The sequence below is a fragment of the Miscanthus floridulus genome, chromosome 16 (genome assembly GCF_019320115.1).
Source record: "Miscanthus floridulus cultivar M001 chromosome 16, ASM1932011v1, whole genome shotgun sequence".
Lineage (NCBI taxonomy): Eukaryota > Viridiplantae > Streptophyta > Magnoliopsida > Poales > Poaceae > Miscanthus > Miscanthus floridulus.
This window is the reverse complement of record NC_089595.1, coordinates 37,408,578-37,427,093: the sequence shown is the minus strand read 5'-3', so window position 1 is coordinate 37,427,093 and position 18,516 is coordinate 37,408,578.

The window sequence follows — 18,516 nt, the reverse complement described above, 5'->3', positions numbered from 1 at the left end:
AGCGCTGACAGGGACAGCCCTAGTCCAGGTTTGGTAGCTGCAACCAAGGGCCAAGGCGTGCAGGCACGGTCACGGGTAGCCAAAGGTTGGTGGACCACTGCCAAGGGCTACCAGTGGTTTGAATGCCGGAGTTCGGCGGAAATATAAGGCAGTGTCGGTGGAGAGTTGCCTGCCTTAGAGACGGAGAAAGAACTGACAGAAATTTGGCTCCAATAAATAGTGCTGAACAGTAGATTTGCAGATGGAGCTGGAGCCGGTAGGATCCGCACTAAACAGGCCTTTAATTACGTTATTTTTAAGACTATCATATCATATAGAATGGATGAAATATGAATAAAACACCATCTCTCAATAGAGAGTTTCAATATACAGTTTAATTAATATTTAATTTTATTACTCATAGATAGTTGATAATTATGGCAATAGAGCTTCATCTTCATAGAACTCATTTCTTCTCTCTTATTAAAAACGTTGTCACATCGTCATTAAAAATGCTTATGTGATAGTTTATTAAATACAAATAAAACTCTGATGAAACTCTCATTGAGAGTGGCCAAAAAACCAATCAGCAGTTTTGCGCCATGGAAAGATTAGGAACAAATAATAGAGACAGGGTTTTGAAGATCCTACCAACCAAATAAAACACATTTTTTTTTGGAAGGGCTTTTCGAGTTGTTGGAGATATTATGAGGCACATTTAAAGTTGGTTGTTATGCATGTGTTCCTTCAGTATTCACATATACAGTACTCTCTCTGTCGCAACATACATAGCGCTTTTGACTTTTAGATATCAGTTTGACTATTTATCTTATTCAACTTTTTTTGCTAATAATAAAATAAATAAGTCATTATTAAAGTATAAAAATAAGTCATAATAAAATAAACAATATTTATAAAAAATTTAAATAAGACAATGAGTCAAACAAAATATCTAAAAGTAAAAAACGTCATGTATTTCGGGACGAAGACTCTTGCTTAGACAAGAGATGTCATTCACCCTAGCTGATTTATCACTCAATCTAATGTGAAATTATCAACTTCTCCGTGTTCACGTATGACTCCCGATGGCCAGGAGACAATTTCTTGGATGTTACTGTAACAGGTCATGCATGTCAAAACAGTAGCATAGGTCATGTTTGTTAAATTATTAAAAGGGAACAGGTGCCAGACGATACGGAAGAGCAGGTAGCACGTCAATGCAGTGTATTTATGTAAACGGGCAGTCAAGCAGAAATCTTTCTGCAGTCAACCTCAAATTTAGTACTGCATACAATACAACCTATCGTGTACTACTAATTACGTAAGTTTTACGTTTTCATTTATACCTAAACCAGCTAACAGTACTGGAGTATGTAGCATATCGACTTAACGGTGTAATAATATATATGTACTAGTGTTTATACATGAAGAGATGTCCTGGTTTATAAGTATCGTACGTGACAACGTGTACGAAATCTTCTGAAATTTTTATCATAGTCTCCACATATGATATCACGACATCTCAACAAGTTTCATGATTTTTGGACTTCGTTTGCTTTTTATAGAATTTAAAAACACTTCGCACGCAAGTTCGCGGTCATGTTTCGTGAACAAGATGTCCGAAATTTTGGGTCCGTTCCTAAATACGGCCTCACACTACACTCAGTAACATGACTATCATTTTTTGAATCATTAAAATCCATTATTCGTACCACGTGTAGTTCAAAATTATATTTTTTCGAAAAAATTCAAGTAAATGAAATAAAGTAACTAAATATATAAAAAGTCATAAAAATCCCCAAATTCTAACTAGGAGTTCCTGGTGCTTTAAAAGGGATGCACAAAAAATTTGGAGGAAAAAAAACAACTTTGCCGAGTGCCGGGGCATGCCACGAATAAGGCACTCGGCAAAGAGGGTTTTGATTCTTTTAAAAAAATTCCTCTTTGCCGAGTGCTTTCACAGGGCACTCGGCAAAGACATTTAAAAAAAATTAAATATTTGCCAAGTGTCGTGCCAGGGGCACTCGGCAAAGTATTTTTTTTAAAAAAAAAAATTAAAAAAATCTTTGTCGAGTGTCGTGCCAGGGGCACTCGGCAAAGTATTTTAAAAAAACAATTTTGCCGAGTGCCAGATCTAGCACACTCGGTAAAAAAAAAATTTTTAAAAAATAAACCTTTGCCGAGTGCCAGATCTGGGACACTCGGCAAAGAAAATTTTTTAAAAAAAATAAAATCTTTGCCGAGTGTCTCCTTGATCCGGCACTCGGCAAAGGGCGTTTGTAGGACTTAACCAAATTCGGCCGGCCGGACAGTCAAACCGACAGCTAGCCAACCCACGACCGCGCCGCCCCCGCCCCCGCGCCGCGCCCACGCCGCCACCGCCCGCACGCCTGCGCCGACGGCGCCGCCCACGCTGCCCGCGCCCTGTCCCCGGCCGGCCCTGCCCCCGGCCCCGTTCCTGACTCCGACGACCCCGACTCCGACCCCGACGCCGCCCGCCCCTACCCCCGGCGCCCGTCAGGTATGCCTTCTATCTTGTTGTTGTCGTGGTAGTGATAGTTGTAGTAGTACTAGTTGTACTAGTAGTGCTTGTGGTAGTAGTAGTATTAGAAGTAGTGGTAGTTGTAGTACAACTAGTGGTAGTAGTAGTAGAATTAGTGGTAGTAGTAGTAGTAGTAGAAGTAGTGGTAGTAGTAGTAGAAGTAGTGGTAGTAGTAGTAGCAATAGTGGAAGTAGTAGTAGAAGTAGTGGTACTACTTGAATATATTCTTCTACATGGATTGATATCCAAATTACATGGCTTCTCTTAAGACATATGTGGTTGTCGGCCATCGTGCCGCTGTTTTTTGCAGGTTTTAGAAACCTCACCGTGTAGGGGAGGTTCTGCCGAATTTTTTTTAAATGACAGTATTTTGTTCCATTTTTGTAGAGAAGAGCCCGTCGGAGCCGAGTTGGAGTTCCTGTCACCATGCCGGTCTGCCTACACCGCGCCGCCTAGCCACTGCACCGACCCGCCACGGCCCTGCTAGCCTGACTCCGCCGCCACCCTAGGTATAACCCCTCTTTCCGTATCATGGTCGTAGATCGTGTAACCTAGTTAGGCGTCTTCCGTTCGAAAGAGATACGATTGGAGGTATGAAGATCTTTGCATATCTATGACCGTATCTATAACAACCCAGAAATCCATACACCAAAAATATCAACTACAAAATTTTTTCTTAAAAACACCCATGTGATGATGAGTGTCATGTATAGAAAACCCAACCTAAGAGATGCATTAGGTCTAACCCCAACCCAAGTTAACACATAAGCATGGCATGTCATTAGTTAATTGTGTTTATTTAAATTCTAACAAATAAAGTATTACATGCTTTGTTAATTCAAAATGTGATTTGGATTTCCATTTGAGTTATGATATGCTTAACAACTCCAATGAATTTGGTGCACCCATTTTGAATTCAAAATACCCAAACCAAATTTGAATTCAAATCAAGGAAGAAGAAAAAGAAAAAAGAAAACAGAAAAAGGAAATGAGGAAGAAGGCCTCGCAGCCCAGGCTGCTCGGCTTCGAGGCCCAGCCAGCCCAACCGCGCCCACCTTGCACCGGCGTGCGCACGTACGCGGCCCACGAGCCGGCCCAGCGCATCGCCCGTGCACCCGTCTGCCTCGCTCGCAGCCGCTGCTCGCTAGACCCCACATGTCAGCCACCCCCGTCTACAGTGTCGTCTTCCTCACCCACGCCTCAACTGCCTACGCGATCGACGCCTGACAGCAGTGGCAGGGGTGGGCTAGGGGGTCACGCCCGGGGCATGACCCTGCCCCCTTGCACCGCGCCCACGCAACCCCGCATCACCGTCTGATGCGATGCACATGCCTCCACCACACGATGCCATCCGCCATGGGAGGCATGGCACTCGGCTATAAAGCCAGCCCGCACACCGCTCACGCCTGGCACCTTAGCCTCTCCCTCAGCCTCCGCCGCCGCACCACACCGAGAGAAGAGGGCCATGAAGGGATCGTGAGAGGAGGATCGGAGCCCCCGCGCACTGCCGAAGTCGCCGGAGCCGAGGGCGATGCCATCGTCGTCATAATGGTCGCGGGTCGGCACTGCACGGCACTGCTTCCGGAACTACACGGCCGCAACTCGTCACTACACCGCCATCCCTTCTTCCACAGCACCCACGGTGAGCCCCCGATTTTTCCCTGCTCGCCGCCGGACCTTGCTACTCCGGCCATGGCGCTCCATACCATGAGCGCGTAGGCCAAGGCCATTCCCGGCCTCTAGGCACACCAGCACAGCACACTCACATTGACTATGACCATCCCCGAGCCCTTGGACGCTGTAGACCTCTCCAAGTTCCCCGGACGCCATAGCCGAGCATGCATGCTATGCTCACGACGCCGCCGCCATGGCGCAGCCACCACCGGAGCACCAGACCACCTCCGAGCACCAGACCACCACCGGAGCACCAGACCACCGTGCTGAGCACCAGACCACCGGTCCGAGCACCCGACCACCGGTCTAAGCACCAGACCACCATGTCGAGCACCAGACCATCGGTCCAAGCACCCGACCACCGGTCAGAGCACTGACCACCGTGGCCAGTATAGCTAGGAGCGCCTGGCGCCTCCTTGACTCACCCATCCCATTCGCTGAAGCCACGGGTAGCTCACGTGCACGCCGTGACCACCCCGCTAGAGCCCTGTGGATCACCCGCGTGCCTCACCGTTGTCACTACATCGCCGTGGCCACTGGGACATCCCTACCGGCCACCTGGGGATACGAAGCCTTGCCCTAAGCCCTAGACACCTTCGTTGTGCACCCACAAAACTGCAGGAGCCCTCATTTGCCTAGTCGAGCCACCGGAGAGCCTGCAAATGCGACCTCACCATCGGCGAGCACTACCAAGCCGCCGTTCGCCGTGGCCAGCGCCTTGGTGAGCCCCGGCCGCCACCTAGACCCCACCATCGCAGTCGCCGTAGCCTAGGGAAGCCTTTCCCCTCCCCAATTAGACACCAACACCGCCACGGAGGCTCACCAGCGAGCTCGCCGCCGGCAGGAGCACCACCGCGGGAGAAACAGGGGAACACCCCCCTCACTGGCCACCTGTGCATGAACCCGGTGCATGTGAACCATAGACAGAGAAGAGAGGGGTGGACGTGGCTCACCGGAAGAAGACGCAGTCCACCATAGACCGACGCATCTGTCCACCGTGGACTGTGAGCCGTGGACCATGGCCCAGTGGAGGCCCATGGCCGTGATGTCGCTGCGTCACAGCATGCCACGTGTCTGGCCCGGCCCGGCCTAGACCGGCCCAACCCAAAGCCGTTTGAGACCCGGTCGTATTGACCGTTGACTGGTCAACGTTGACCGTTGACCTGGCCCCACATGTCAGTGACACGGACACTCTAGACCCACACGTCATGCTGACATCATGCTGACGTCAGCTGGGCCCCACCTGTCAGTACCAGAACCATGACAAAGACATCATGCTGATGTCAGCATGCCATGTGGACCAGCCACAGCGTGACACGTGTCAGCCCAGGATTAATTCAGCCCTTTTTTCATTTTTAGAAATGATTTAAACTTCGGAAATTCATAACTAATTCATACGACCTCAGAAAAATATGAAACTAGGACCAAAATTCATCAAAAATCAAGCTCTATGCAATGAACCCATGTTTGAGTGCATTTGGCTCTTTTGAATTTCCATTGCTTCTTTATGCTATTCTATAGACGTCGCTAACGTGACTATAATGCGATCGTTGCAGACTCAGAGGAGAACCGGACGGACGAGGATCGTGAGTACCATGAGGAGTACAGAGACGACTACACTAAAGGTGCCACATCCCACCCAACCTCGTAGTACCTATTACGCATGGCTAATATAGAACTGCTATTGCTTTTCTTTACTGCTACAGTCATATTATGATAGGAATTGCATGGTAGTATGCTTACTTGAAGGCCTTTACCTTGATGCAACCTTACCCCTGCATACCCTGCTATTAGGCTAGACACACGCTTACTGCTATATATTTCATTACTTATATTTCTACAACGCTTATACTTCATGTGTGGTGGAAACTGGTGTTATCTGGACTATGGGGAGAGTGCTACGTGTGTGACTTGGGTGTGTGGAGGGTGAGGGTTGTGTCGACCAAGTTGGAGTATACGACGAGCCTGGGGCAAGTCTTGCCATGTAGTGCTACCTGGGCACCCCTGGAATGGATACCTGTGGTGGGTAAATGGTATATGAGATGGCCCTGGGTGTGAACCTGTGATGGAAGGAGCCCGGGATAGAGGTGCTGTGGTGGCACAGTAAATGGAAACCCTAAGGAAGACATTCTGGCTTGGTCATCCTTAAGGACTTACTAGTACTCAGATTCACCGGGAAGCCTTACGTACCACTCGCCCTATATGGTGCGGGATGGCCGGACTACTTGGTAGGATATTGCCACTACTGCTAGGTTGATAGCGGATAGTGTAAGGAGGTATGGGGCGCAGAGGATTTCCCCCACACCCTTCTGAGACTTCATGGAGACCTTGTGGACCCGGCTCAGGACTCACAGTTTGAGCCACCCCAGACTAGACTTGGGTGTACCAGGGCTGAATGGTAGAGTGGCATTATCCTAGGCTAGCAAGCGGCCGAAATCAGCCCAGTTGATGACGGTCAGCAAGGAAGGTAGATCTTGTGGTTATGTAAAACCTCTGCAGAGTGTATGGTTGATCGATCGATACATGTGCCGACTTGTCGGCTATGGACCTTTCCTAGGTTTCGCTTAAACTAGATAGAGAGATGAGTCCTTTTCTCCCCCCTGGAAGTGAGTGTTCAGTCGTAGCCAGGGGCTACGGGCCTTGAGATAGTGCCGAGAGGGAGTTGGCCTGTCGACTGAGCGATGGTATGGTATGGTATGGTGATGGTGTGGAGATGGTGGTATGTCGATCCCCGGGATCGAAACCTGGCTCTAGAATGGGAATGGGTGGAATATGTGTGGGAATGGTGTTAAAACTTGACTATACTGTTATATACTTGATATGCTAAAATACATAGGAAACCCTAGCCTTATAGGTTCCTTTTGACTATATCCAACTTGCATCCAATTTACACAAAGCAATGCTCATAGGGTTGGGAGTGGCCAGTACAAATCATACTGATAAATTTTGGCATACAGGTTCTGCTGAGGAGTATAGCTCCAAGGAGTTTGACGGTTGAGGGGTTCGTGCCTACGCTCGAGTTTGGCGATCTTATCTTCAAGCTGTTTTGAATAAATGCTACTTTTGATTTCGCCAATGCGGTGATGTAATAATTTATATAATTCTGCACTATTAGTACTCTGATATTATCGTTGTATGGATGTGATATTCGACTGGAATTTGGGTAATATGATCTACCATGGTCTTATTACACTTCAACTCTGTGGATTTCCCTTCGCGGAAATTAGGGTTGTTTCAGTATCTGTTTTGGATTGTCCACGTTTTTTGGACAGCTCGCGGATGCATAGATGGGTTAGTTTCCATTGTCTACTCCCATCCGAGACAGAGTTTTGGCATCACCTCCTTGTTGTTCTCCGGATATGCACTCTTCTTTGGCAGGACATGTATCTGGAGAACAGTGGGGAGGTGCTACCAAAATTCTATCTCGGATAGGAGTAGAGCATAGAAACTAACATCATCTACGCATCCGCGGGTGGGATTAGGACCTATCCTCACCTATTAGATAGTAGGAACACCATGTAGATGCAATTGATGGTTATATTACTCGTTGATACATATGTTAGAGGATGGAAGACCGTTAGTGGATGTACACAGGCTGGAGAAGTCAGAGTGATTACACCATAGAATGGATGAACAAGACCGATGCTTTCTTGAACAGTGCATTTGGCAAGGCTGCTAAAGGACATTGCCTAGTTTTGTGTCCCTGCAGCAAATGTGGAAATAGGAGGAGGGTAAACAAGGTGGAAATGGGTAAACATCTTGTGAAGAATGGATTTATGCCGGACTACACCCGGTGGGTCCACCATGGTGAAGCCCATCGTATGAGAGAGGAGGTGGTGAGACCATGGGTGGAGGCTTTTGATGCTGATGTCGAGGTACCAGACATGTTAGATGACTTTCACCAAGGACAGTTCGATGAGGGACGTGAGAAGGAGGAGATGGAGGTAGCCGCACAGGCGTTCTACGACATGATCGACTCGGCACAGAAACCCCTTCACGATTGGTCAACGGTGTCTCAACTGGATGCCATTGGACGCTTAATGGGGTTGAAGTTCGAGTTAAACTTGAGTCGACCTGGCTTCGATAAGATGTTGGCCGTGATTGGGACCCTGCTTCTGGAGGGCCACATTCTGCCAAAGAGCATGTATGAGTCACAGAAACTCCTTCGAGCACTTAAGATGTCGTATGAGCAGATACATGCTTGTCCAAAGGGGTGCATCCTATTTAGGAAAGAACACGAGCATGCAAAGTTCTGTCCAAAGTGTAAATCCTCTAGGTACCTGGAGGTAGACTCTGATGATGGCCAAAAAAGGCAACTTACGATCCCCGTGAAAATCCTACGGTACCTTCTGTTCCTACCGAGGATCCAACGACTATACGTGACCAAGGAATCCACGAAATAGATGACATGGCACAAAAATGGCAAACGGTACAATCCTGACAAGATGGTACATCCATCCAATGGTGAAGCTTGGATCCGCTTGAAAGACAAACATCGTGACAAAGCAGATGAGGCTCGTAATGTACGTATCGCGCTGGCAACAGATGGGTTCAATCCTTATGGAATAATGGCTGCCCCATACACATGTTGGCTCGTCTTCTTTATCCCCCTTAATCTCCCCCCGGTGTCTCCTTTCAACGACATAATGTATTCTTGTCGTTGATAATTCCTGGACACCCAGGGAGTAATATGGGTGTGTTCATGGAGCCCGTGTTTGATGAATTGGTCCGTGCTTGGGATGAAGAGGTATGGACATACGATCGAGCTACAAAGACAACCTTCAAAATGCATGTTTGGTACCACTACTCCCTGCATGACTTCCTAGTGTATGGGATATTCTGCGCCTGGTATGTTCACGGAAAGTTCCCATGCCCAATATGCAAGGAAGGTGTGAGGTTCATTTGGTTGTAGAAGGGTAGCAAGTATTCATCGTTCGACAGACATCGTCAATTCCTACCTCTTGACCATCCATTCAGACAAGACATCAAGAACTTTATGAAAGGTGTCAAAGTGATAAACAATGCACCGTGGATGATGACTGGTGCCGAGGTTCATGCTCAGATAGATGCTCTTGTGCCTAATGAAGGTGGTTTTGTGGGATATGGTGAGCAACATATGTGGACTCATATCTCAGGCATGACAAGGCTCCCCTATTTCGATGACCTTCTTCTGCCACATAACATTGATGTAATGCACACTGAAAAGAATGTCGCCGAGGCACTTTGGGCAACACTCATGGACACTGAAAAGTCTAAGGACAACCCTAAGGCTAGAGTGGACCTAGCAACATTGTGCGATAGACCAAATCAAGAGATGCAGCCTCCTAGTCGTGGTAAGACCTAGAGAAGGCCTAAGGCCGATTTCGTCTTGAAAAAGGACCAAAGGAGGAAAGTAATTGAATGGATCAAGACGCTAATGTTCCCTGATGGGTATGTAGCAAATCTAAAGAGGGGAGTGAACTTAGGCACTCTACGAGTAAATGGGATGAAGAGTCATGACTACCACATATGGATTGAGTGGCTTCTTCCGGTGATGGTTCGAGGCTATGTCCTAGAGCATGTCTAGCAAATGCTGATAGAGTTGAGCTACTTATTCTACCAGCTTTGTGCCAAGGAGCTCTCTCGGACCGTCATTGATGACTTGGAAAAAGCGGCACCCGTGTTGCTTTGTAAGTTGGAGAAGATCTTCCCACCTGGCTTCTTCTTGCTGATGCAGCATTTGATTGTGCACCTCCCGATGAGGCACGGATGGGGGGGCCTATGCAGAACCATTGGTGTTATCCAATCGAGAGATGTCTGAAGACTATTCACACAAAAAATGTAGAAATAAAGCCAAAATTGAGGCTTCCATTGCAGAGGCATACATTCTAGAGGAGGTGTCGAACTTCATAGAGAAATACTACACTGAGAAACTTCCTAGCATTTATAATCCACACCCTCGTTACAATGCTAGCAAAAATGAATCAAACCTCGGCCTTTTCCAAGGGCAACTCAGAAGCGCAAGTGCATCGACCACTAAGCAATTGAAAAATGAACAGTGGCAAAGTATCATGCTATATGTGTTGACCAACCTTGTCGAGGTGCAACCATTCATTGGGTAAGTTCTGAACGAACTTGTTTCATTTCGCCGTATGTCCTTATTTCTTTGTCCAACCCCCTTGTTTCTCATTAGTACAGGGAATTTCTTCATCAATCCTGGCATGGATCAAGGCAACCTACCCCGTAGGAAAATGATACCCTTCTTTCACGGGGTGCGGGACTAGGGAGCCCCGATTTCATTTGTTGGTTCAAACAGAAAGCCCAAACTGACACGTCTATAAGTGACGAGCTGAGACAGGTTGCAAACGGCTGTGCCATTAGGGTCAAGTCATTTACCGGTTATGACGTGAATGGATATCATTTTCACACAGCAAGCTACGAGCAGAGTTGGTCCAATCAAAAAACCACAAACAACAGAGTTGTTATGTCCGACACTGATGGACTCGACTATTATGGAAGAATCAAAGAAATCTACGAACTATCATTCTATGGTTCCAAACCTCTTACTCCTGTCATATTCAAATGCCACTGGTTTCATCCTGGAGTAACAAGACGGACCCCTAAGCTTGGGCTAGTCGAGATTCGACAGGATTTCATCTATCCAGGAAAAAATGTCTACATTGTGGCTCAACAGGCCATCAAGGTTTATTATACGTCATACGTGTGCAAAGACGCCGAGCATCTTAAGGGTTGGTCTATTGTGCACAAGGTATCGTCACACGGTAAACTACCTGTCCCAAATGATGAAGATTACAACTTCAACTCAAACACATATGATGGAGAGTTCTATCAAGAAGAGGGACTACAAGGATGGTTTGACATAGACTTAACCGAAGAGATAGGAATGGAAGTAGATAATGAAAGGGATGATGACGAGGACGCTGGAGACGAGGTGCGAAATCTGAAGGACATACAAATGCTTGAGCAATTACATTTAGGCAATGACAATGAATACAACATTCCTCCTTCGGATAGTGTTGATGAGTTGGACAATGTTGATAGTGATGACGAGACCTATGATCCAACTAATCTCAATCATGAAGATTATTTCTAATACATGTAATACTATGTTTTTTGTAATTATGTTTTGTTCATTTTTGCAAATATTTCTAATACATGTATTACTATGTTTTTTGTAATTATGTTTTGTTCATTTTTTTCACCTATTTCTAATTACATCTTGTTTTTCTTTTTGTTGCAGGTGATTGAACAAAGATGGCGGGCGACCGTCATAGGTCTGTGAACTCGATATACCAAAGACCACGTCGGCTGCAGGAGGAGGCGGAGGGGGCGGTGGAGGGATCGGACAAGAGGAGGAGGACTGCCAGACGCAAGAAGGGGCCGTCTCCTCCCACGTGGCTTGAGGAGGAGCCGGAGGAGGAGGTGGCGCCCGTGGACGAGTCGGATGATGAGCTGGTTCGGTAGACAGACGAGGAGGAGGGGCCGCACGAGGACAACGAGTTGGAGGCAGCAGGCACGGGTTCTGCTTCCTCCGACTCATCTTCGAGTGTCTACTTGCGAGGTCCCGCGAGCCTTCCACATGTTCCGCTTCCTCACCAACACCCAGTGATTCGCCCCGAAGGGCAAAAGTAAGTAACTTTATATGTTATCACCACTACTTCATATGATATGATGATTAAAACTAATAATTTTTCTTAATCACTTGTGCAGGAACTGGGTGGTTGTGTCAGGTGGTAACGCACGGCTAGTCAACGGCATCCTGGGTCTTCTGTGCAGGCAACACTTCCCTAGCATTTTCACATATGCATCGAAGACGGAGCTGGCCTACTCGTTTGACCACTACGCCGTTGCCACCGATGCAGAGTACCCCAACAAGGCGGCGCGGGTGAAGGCAGAGCTTTGGGTAAGTCTCCCTCGGACAACATTGCTCAATACGTCGCATTCATTGGACTTTTCTTGAAATAATGAATGGATACATCGCTTTTGTATGCAGACTTATTACAGATGCGAGGAGGGAATTGAGGCCAGGGCAGAGCAGGTGACTACCAAAGCCTGTAAAAAACTCATCTCCGACATGCATCACGAGGTGCGCATCTAGGCCATCGTAACCTACTACGGGTCGAAGCTTGGAGAGAGGAAAACCAAGAAAGACGTAAGAGAGATGTAGTTGACCCGGGAGCAGTACCTTGAGGTAAATGAAGAACATCAATATTGATTCATTTTGAGATTAAGTTAGTATAATTTGATCTTCTTATATGTCCAATACTTGATGACGTGTAGATGATTCCATAGTGGTGCCAAGCGTATCCCGAGTGTTGGGCGATGATGGTGGACAAATGGTTCATGGAGGAGTACCTCAAGATGCATAGGGATGCACGGGACCATCGTTTGCAGATGCAAGGTCCAGCACACCATCAAGGCAGATGTAGCCTCGCCGGATACAAACAAGCATGGGTACGCGAATTCATTTATCTATTGTGACGCTCAGTTCTGCCTAATTTCTAATCATCGTGCTGTCTTTCTCCCAGTTGGCGTCACATAGTGGCCAGGCTTGCTCGGACTTCTAGGCATGGTGTATGGCCCACAAGGGCAAGGCGACGTCCGACGTCTCCTTCAACCTGGAGGACCCGCCCGAGGCATACACGAACTCGAGCATCCACTCCTACATCAGTGAGTACACTGAGGTGGCGAGGTCGCTCCATGGGTCAGACCACGATCCGAGCATGCATGACTTCGATGGAGAGGCCGTCATGAGGGCGGGGCAAGACAAGAAGCATGGGCGGTTCTGGCTTGGCGACGGCGTCATCGACACGGCCTCTACTCCGTCTCTCTCCTAGATCCGAGCACAGAGCACGAGCGAGAGCTCGGCCTTTCACACACGGCTGACCGCTGCACAGCACCGGGTAGACGCACTTGAGGTTATTCCTATTTTACTCATCATACATTGATCTTTACACACCTTAATTAGCTTTGCATTACTGAAACATTGGAGTAAAATATTGCAGGCCCGGCTAGAACAAGAAATGAGGCAACGTCAGGAGCTGGAGGCCAGGCAGCAGAGGATGGTGGCCTAGCTAGAGGCTGAGCGGGCCGAGTGGTAGGCCCAGGCGCAGAGGCTGCCGGACATTATAGAGTTCCTACAAGGACTTGGGCAATATGTGGGCTTCTCTCTGTCACCTGGGCTGTTGGTTCCACCTCTACCTCCACGTCCTGTAGCTACAGCTACTCCTGTGAGTATGAAAGTTTTTTACTTTCGCCTGTGCTTTGCTTGTATGGCCTCTACCTTCCTAGATTAGCTATTCAAATAATCTTATCTCACATACAATCTTTTCTCCTTTGTGCAGTCTCCATCTGATGGTGGTTTGAATAATCCACCTCATGCACCTTCGAATGATGGAGCTGGGCCTTCACCACAGTTGCCTTGGCCGAGATGAGTGCACGTTGTATTTTTTTCATTTGTTGTTCACTTTGTGATATACTTGTGATGCACTTGTGGACTTTGATGGACTTGAGCACTTATTATTAACAATGTGATATATATTGTGATGGATGTGATATGTGCGGATGGATGTGTGGATGGATGAGATATATATGTGATGGATGAGATATATATGTGATATATGTTTGTATGAATTTATTTGTCATGATGGAATGTAAATAAAAAATAAAAATTGCAGTTTTGGGTCACTTTGCCGAGTGCAATGGTCACCGCACTCGGCAAAGCTGAAAAATTGGTGTCTAGACAATCATTTTTTTAGCTTTGCCGAGTGCTGTGACCATGGCACTCGGCAAAGAAATTTTAAAAAAAATTCAAACTTTGCCGAGTGCCGGACAGAGGGCACTCGATAAAGAATTTTTTTAAAAACAATCACACTTTGCCGAGTGCCGGACATAGGGCATTCGGCAAAGAAATTTAAAAAAAAATTGAAACTTTGCCGAGTGCCGGACAGAGGACACTCGGCAAAGAAATTTAAAAAAAAAATCCAAACTTTGCCGAGTGCCGGACAGAGGGCACTCGGCAAAGATTTTTTTTTTAAAAAAAATCCAAACTTCGCCGAGTGCCGGGCAGAGGGCACTCGGCAAAGAAATTAAAAAAAATCAAACTTTGCCGAGTGCCATACAGGGGGCACTCGGCAAAGAAATTTAAAAAATAAAAAATAAAAAATCTTTGCCGAGTGCCTAAAGGGTTGGCACTCGGCAAAGTGACCGTCAACGGGACCAGCGTCGTGACGGTTGCTTTTCTTTGCCGAGTGTCCCCGGGGCATTCGGCAAAGAGAGCTTTGCCGATCAATTTTTTACCGTGTGTTCTTTGCCAAGTGTCGTACTCGGCAAAGGTTTTGCCGAATACAATCTGGCCTTTGCTGAGTGCCTCAGGCACTCAACAAAGAACCTAAATCCAGTTGTAACAGACGCGAGTGCACTACGAGAGAGTTAATAATCTGTGCACGCTTTACGTGCATGCCATATAAACAATGGGGGGGCTTCGGACTAATGTCGGATCTGCTTGGAGTATTACTAGTTTTTAATTTGGCAATTGTGATGGGTGATTCATATGTGCGTTGAATACTTCAGATGCATATCATATTTCTTTTTGTTTCATTACTTTATATGTAGTGTGCATGTATGTTGCTATGGGATAACTAAATATTTGTACTAAGAACACACGGATCGCATAATAAGATAACAATACTATGAAATTAAATACCGACATTAAAGTGACATTTAATCCAAAAAGCAAAGTTTGTGAAATTAACACAGTCACGGAGAGCGCGGCGTCACAGACTTACCAACTCTACTGTATAGACCTTTACGTGCGTTGCAACGGGAACAAATAATGCAAGGAGATATATTATCTTAGTCAAGCTTGTCGTTGGTGATATGGTCTTGAACGTAATTAGTTCGTATGCCCCTCAAGTAGGCCTCGACGAGAGTGCTAAAAGACAGTTCTAGAAAGACTTAGATGGCCTGATTAGAGCCATACCTAGTAGTGAAAAGCTTTTTATAGGAGAAGATCTTAATGGATATGTAGGTACTACAAGCGCAGGTTTCAAGGCAGTTCATGAAGGTTTTGGGTATGGTAGTAGGAATCAGGAGGGGGAGGAAGTTCTAGACTTCGCGGTAGCTTTTGACCTGATGATAGCCAACACTTTCTTTAGAAAGAGAGAATCTCATCTAGTGACCTTCAGTAGTGGACAACACTTTAGCCAGATTGACTTTGTCCTCGTAAGAAGAAAGGACAAACGAGCATGCTTGGCTTGCAAGGTGATACCAGGGGAGTGTGTTGTTTCTCAACATAAGCTTTTGGTGGCAGACTTTCATTTTCAGGTGCGTGCCTATAGGAATAAACAAGCTAAGATTAAAATAACAAAGTAGTTGAAACTAAAAGGAAAGACATCAGAGGAATTCAGGAAAATGGTTATCAAAGAGGGCTCTTGGAAGGAAGAAGAGGACATAAACAACATGTGGGATAAGATGGCAACAAACATTCGGAAGATGGCCTCAGAGGTGTGTGGAGGAACCAAAGGAAGTGGAGGCGAGGCTAAAGATACTTGGTGGTGAAACGAGGAAGTCCAAAGGGCTATTAAGGAGAAGAAAGAATGCTATAGACGCTTGTAACATGACAGGAGTGTGGACAACATAGAGAAGTACAAGGTGGCAAAGAAGACTGCAAAGCAAGCTGTAAGTGTGGCAAAGGGTAGAGCGTACGAGGATCTTTACCAGCATTTGAGTACGATGGAAGGAGAAAAGGACATTTATAGAATGGCTAGGGTTCGTGAGAGAAAGACAAGGGACTTCAACCAAGTTAAGTGCATTAAGGATGAAAGGGAGCATCTCTTAGTGAAGGAGGATGAGATCTGACATCGATGGCAAGAGTATTTTGATAAATTGTTCAATGGTGAGAATATGGACACAACCTTTCAGTTGGATGACTCTTTTAATGACACCAATAGGCACTTTGTGCGAAGAATCCAAGAATCTGAGGTCAGAGAGGCGTTGAAAAGGATGAAAGGAGGTAAGGCGATGGGACCAGATGGTATCCCAATTGAGGTGTGGAGATGCCTCGGGGACATAGCTATAGTATGGCTAACCAAACTGTTCAACCATATTTTTTGATCGAACAAGATGCCTGATGAGTGGAGGAGAATTATATTAGTACCGATCTACAAGAATAAAGGGGACATTCAAAGTTGTACTAATTACCGAAAAATTAAGTTAATGAGCCATACTATGAAGCTATGGGAGAGAGTTATCGAGCATCGCTTGAGAGCAATAACGTGGGTCTCTATGAACCAATTTGGTTTCATGCCCGGAAGGTCGACCATGGAAGCCATTTTCTTAATAAGACAAGTTATAGAGCGGTATAGGGAGAAGAAGAAGGACCTACACATGGTTTTTATTGACTTGGAGAAGGCTTATGATAAAATACCAAGGAATATTATGTGGTGGGCTTTGGACAAACATAAAGTCCCAACGAAGTACGTCAGGCTCATTAAGGATATGTACAACAATGTTGTGACTAGAGTTTGAACAAGTGATGGAGACACGGATGACTTTTCGATTAGGATAGGACTACATCAAGGGTCAGCTTTGAGCCCTTATTTGTTTGTCTTAGTGATGAATGAGGTCACAAGGGACATATAAGGGGTCATCCCTTGGTGTATGCTTTTCGCGGATGATGTAGTGCTAGTTGATGAAAGCCAAACATGAGTGAATCAAAAACTGGAGTTATGGCGGGAGACTTTGGAGTCCAAAGGTTTTAGACTCAGTAGAACTAAAAATGAGTATATGAGATGTGACTTCAGCACTACTACTCGGGAGGAGAAAGATATTAGTTTGGAAGGTCAAGTAGTGCCTAGAAAGGATACCTTTCGATATTTTGGATCAATGCTACAGAGAGACGAGGATATTGATAAAGATGTTAGCCATAAAATCAAAGCAGGGTGGATGAAGTGGCGGCAAGCATCTGATGTCCTATGTGACAAAAGGGTACCACAGAAGTTAAAAGGCAAGTTTTATAGGACGACGATTAGACCTGCTATGTTTGTATGGTTCAGAATGTTGGCCTATAAAAAGATGACATGTTCAACAGATAAGTGTTGCGGAAATACGTATGTTGCGTTGGATTTACGGTCATACAAGAAGGGATCGAGTTTGGAACGATGATATACATGATAGATTAGGGGTAGCACCAATTGAAGAAAAACTTGTCCAACACGTGATAGATCCAGGTGCTAACATTCCATGCAACAGGTCAGATGAAACAGTGAACTATTGTGTGGCGAGACCATTGAATTTTAGTCATTTTACTATAAAGATATGTCTAACGTTGGTGTTGAGGAGCTCCTGCCGAGATGGATGGAGATGGGGAGGTGCTGAGTCGAGCCGAAAGAGCCAGGTCCCATTTGCGGTGGCTGCGTAGAGCCGAGCAGGGTGTGGCAGGGGCAGGGCATCGGTGTTGGCATCGACGATGGAGAGAAAGTGGGGGCGCCAGGACGGCGGTGGGGCTAGGAGAGCCAAGTCCCATCTGCGTTGGCGACATTGAGCCAGGCAGGACGGGATGGCGGTGCGCGTGATGGAGCCAGGGGGGTGGGGTCCGGCATTGTTCCATGGCGTGTGATTGACGGGGCAGTCGGGGGAGTGAGGGAGCACGATTAGCGCCACGAGGCAACGCGTGCGAGCGAGCGATTGGGATCGTAGGCGGGTAGACAGACGACTCGAAGTTTGATCCTCGCTTTAGTTTTTAGTTATGAGAGATGGCTTACCGGGGACATGAGGTGGAGAGAGGTTACAACTTAGGTTGGAGAAGGCCATAAGGCACCGAAACCCAAGTTGGAGAAGACCATAAGGCACCTCACGTCATGCCGAATGACCAATCTTCAATGGTGGGCAACGGCTAGAAAACTAATGACTAGCTGACGTGGACGCACCGGACTTGTCCGTTGGGTGCACCAGATGTCCGGTGCCTACGCAAAAAGTTGCTGTGCAGCCCAACAACTATATTTGGAGCTAGAGGCTATATATACCTCTTTGGCCGCCCAACGGTCAAATGAATTGGCGTGTAGAGCTCAAGTAAGACTTGTGTGAGTTAAGACTCATCTCTAGTTGTTCTAGCCACCAAAGTGCTTACTCATATACTCGGTGATTAGTGTAGATGCTTTTGCGAAGTGCTTTGGCTAGTTAGACCACCACTTTAACGCTTGCGCTAGGTTTAGGCCTAGTGTTTAGTGAGGTTTACGTACGTACTTCTTACCACTCGATGCTTGTGCGCACCATTGTTGTACACCAAAGGGGCTTGTAGTCTTACGAGACCACACCAATCG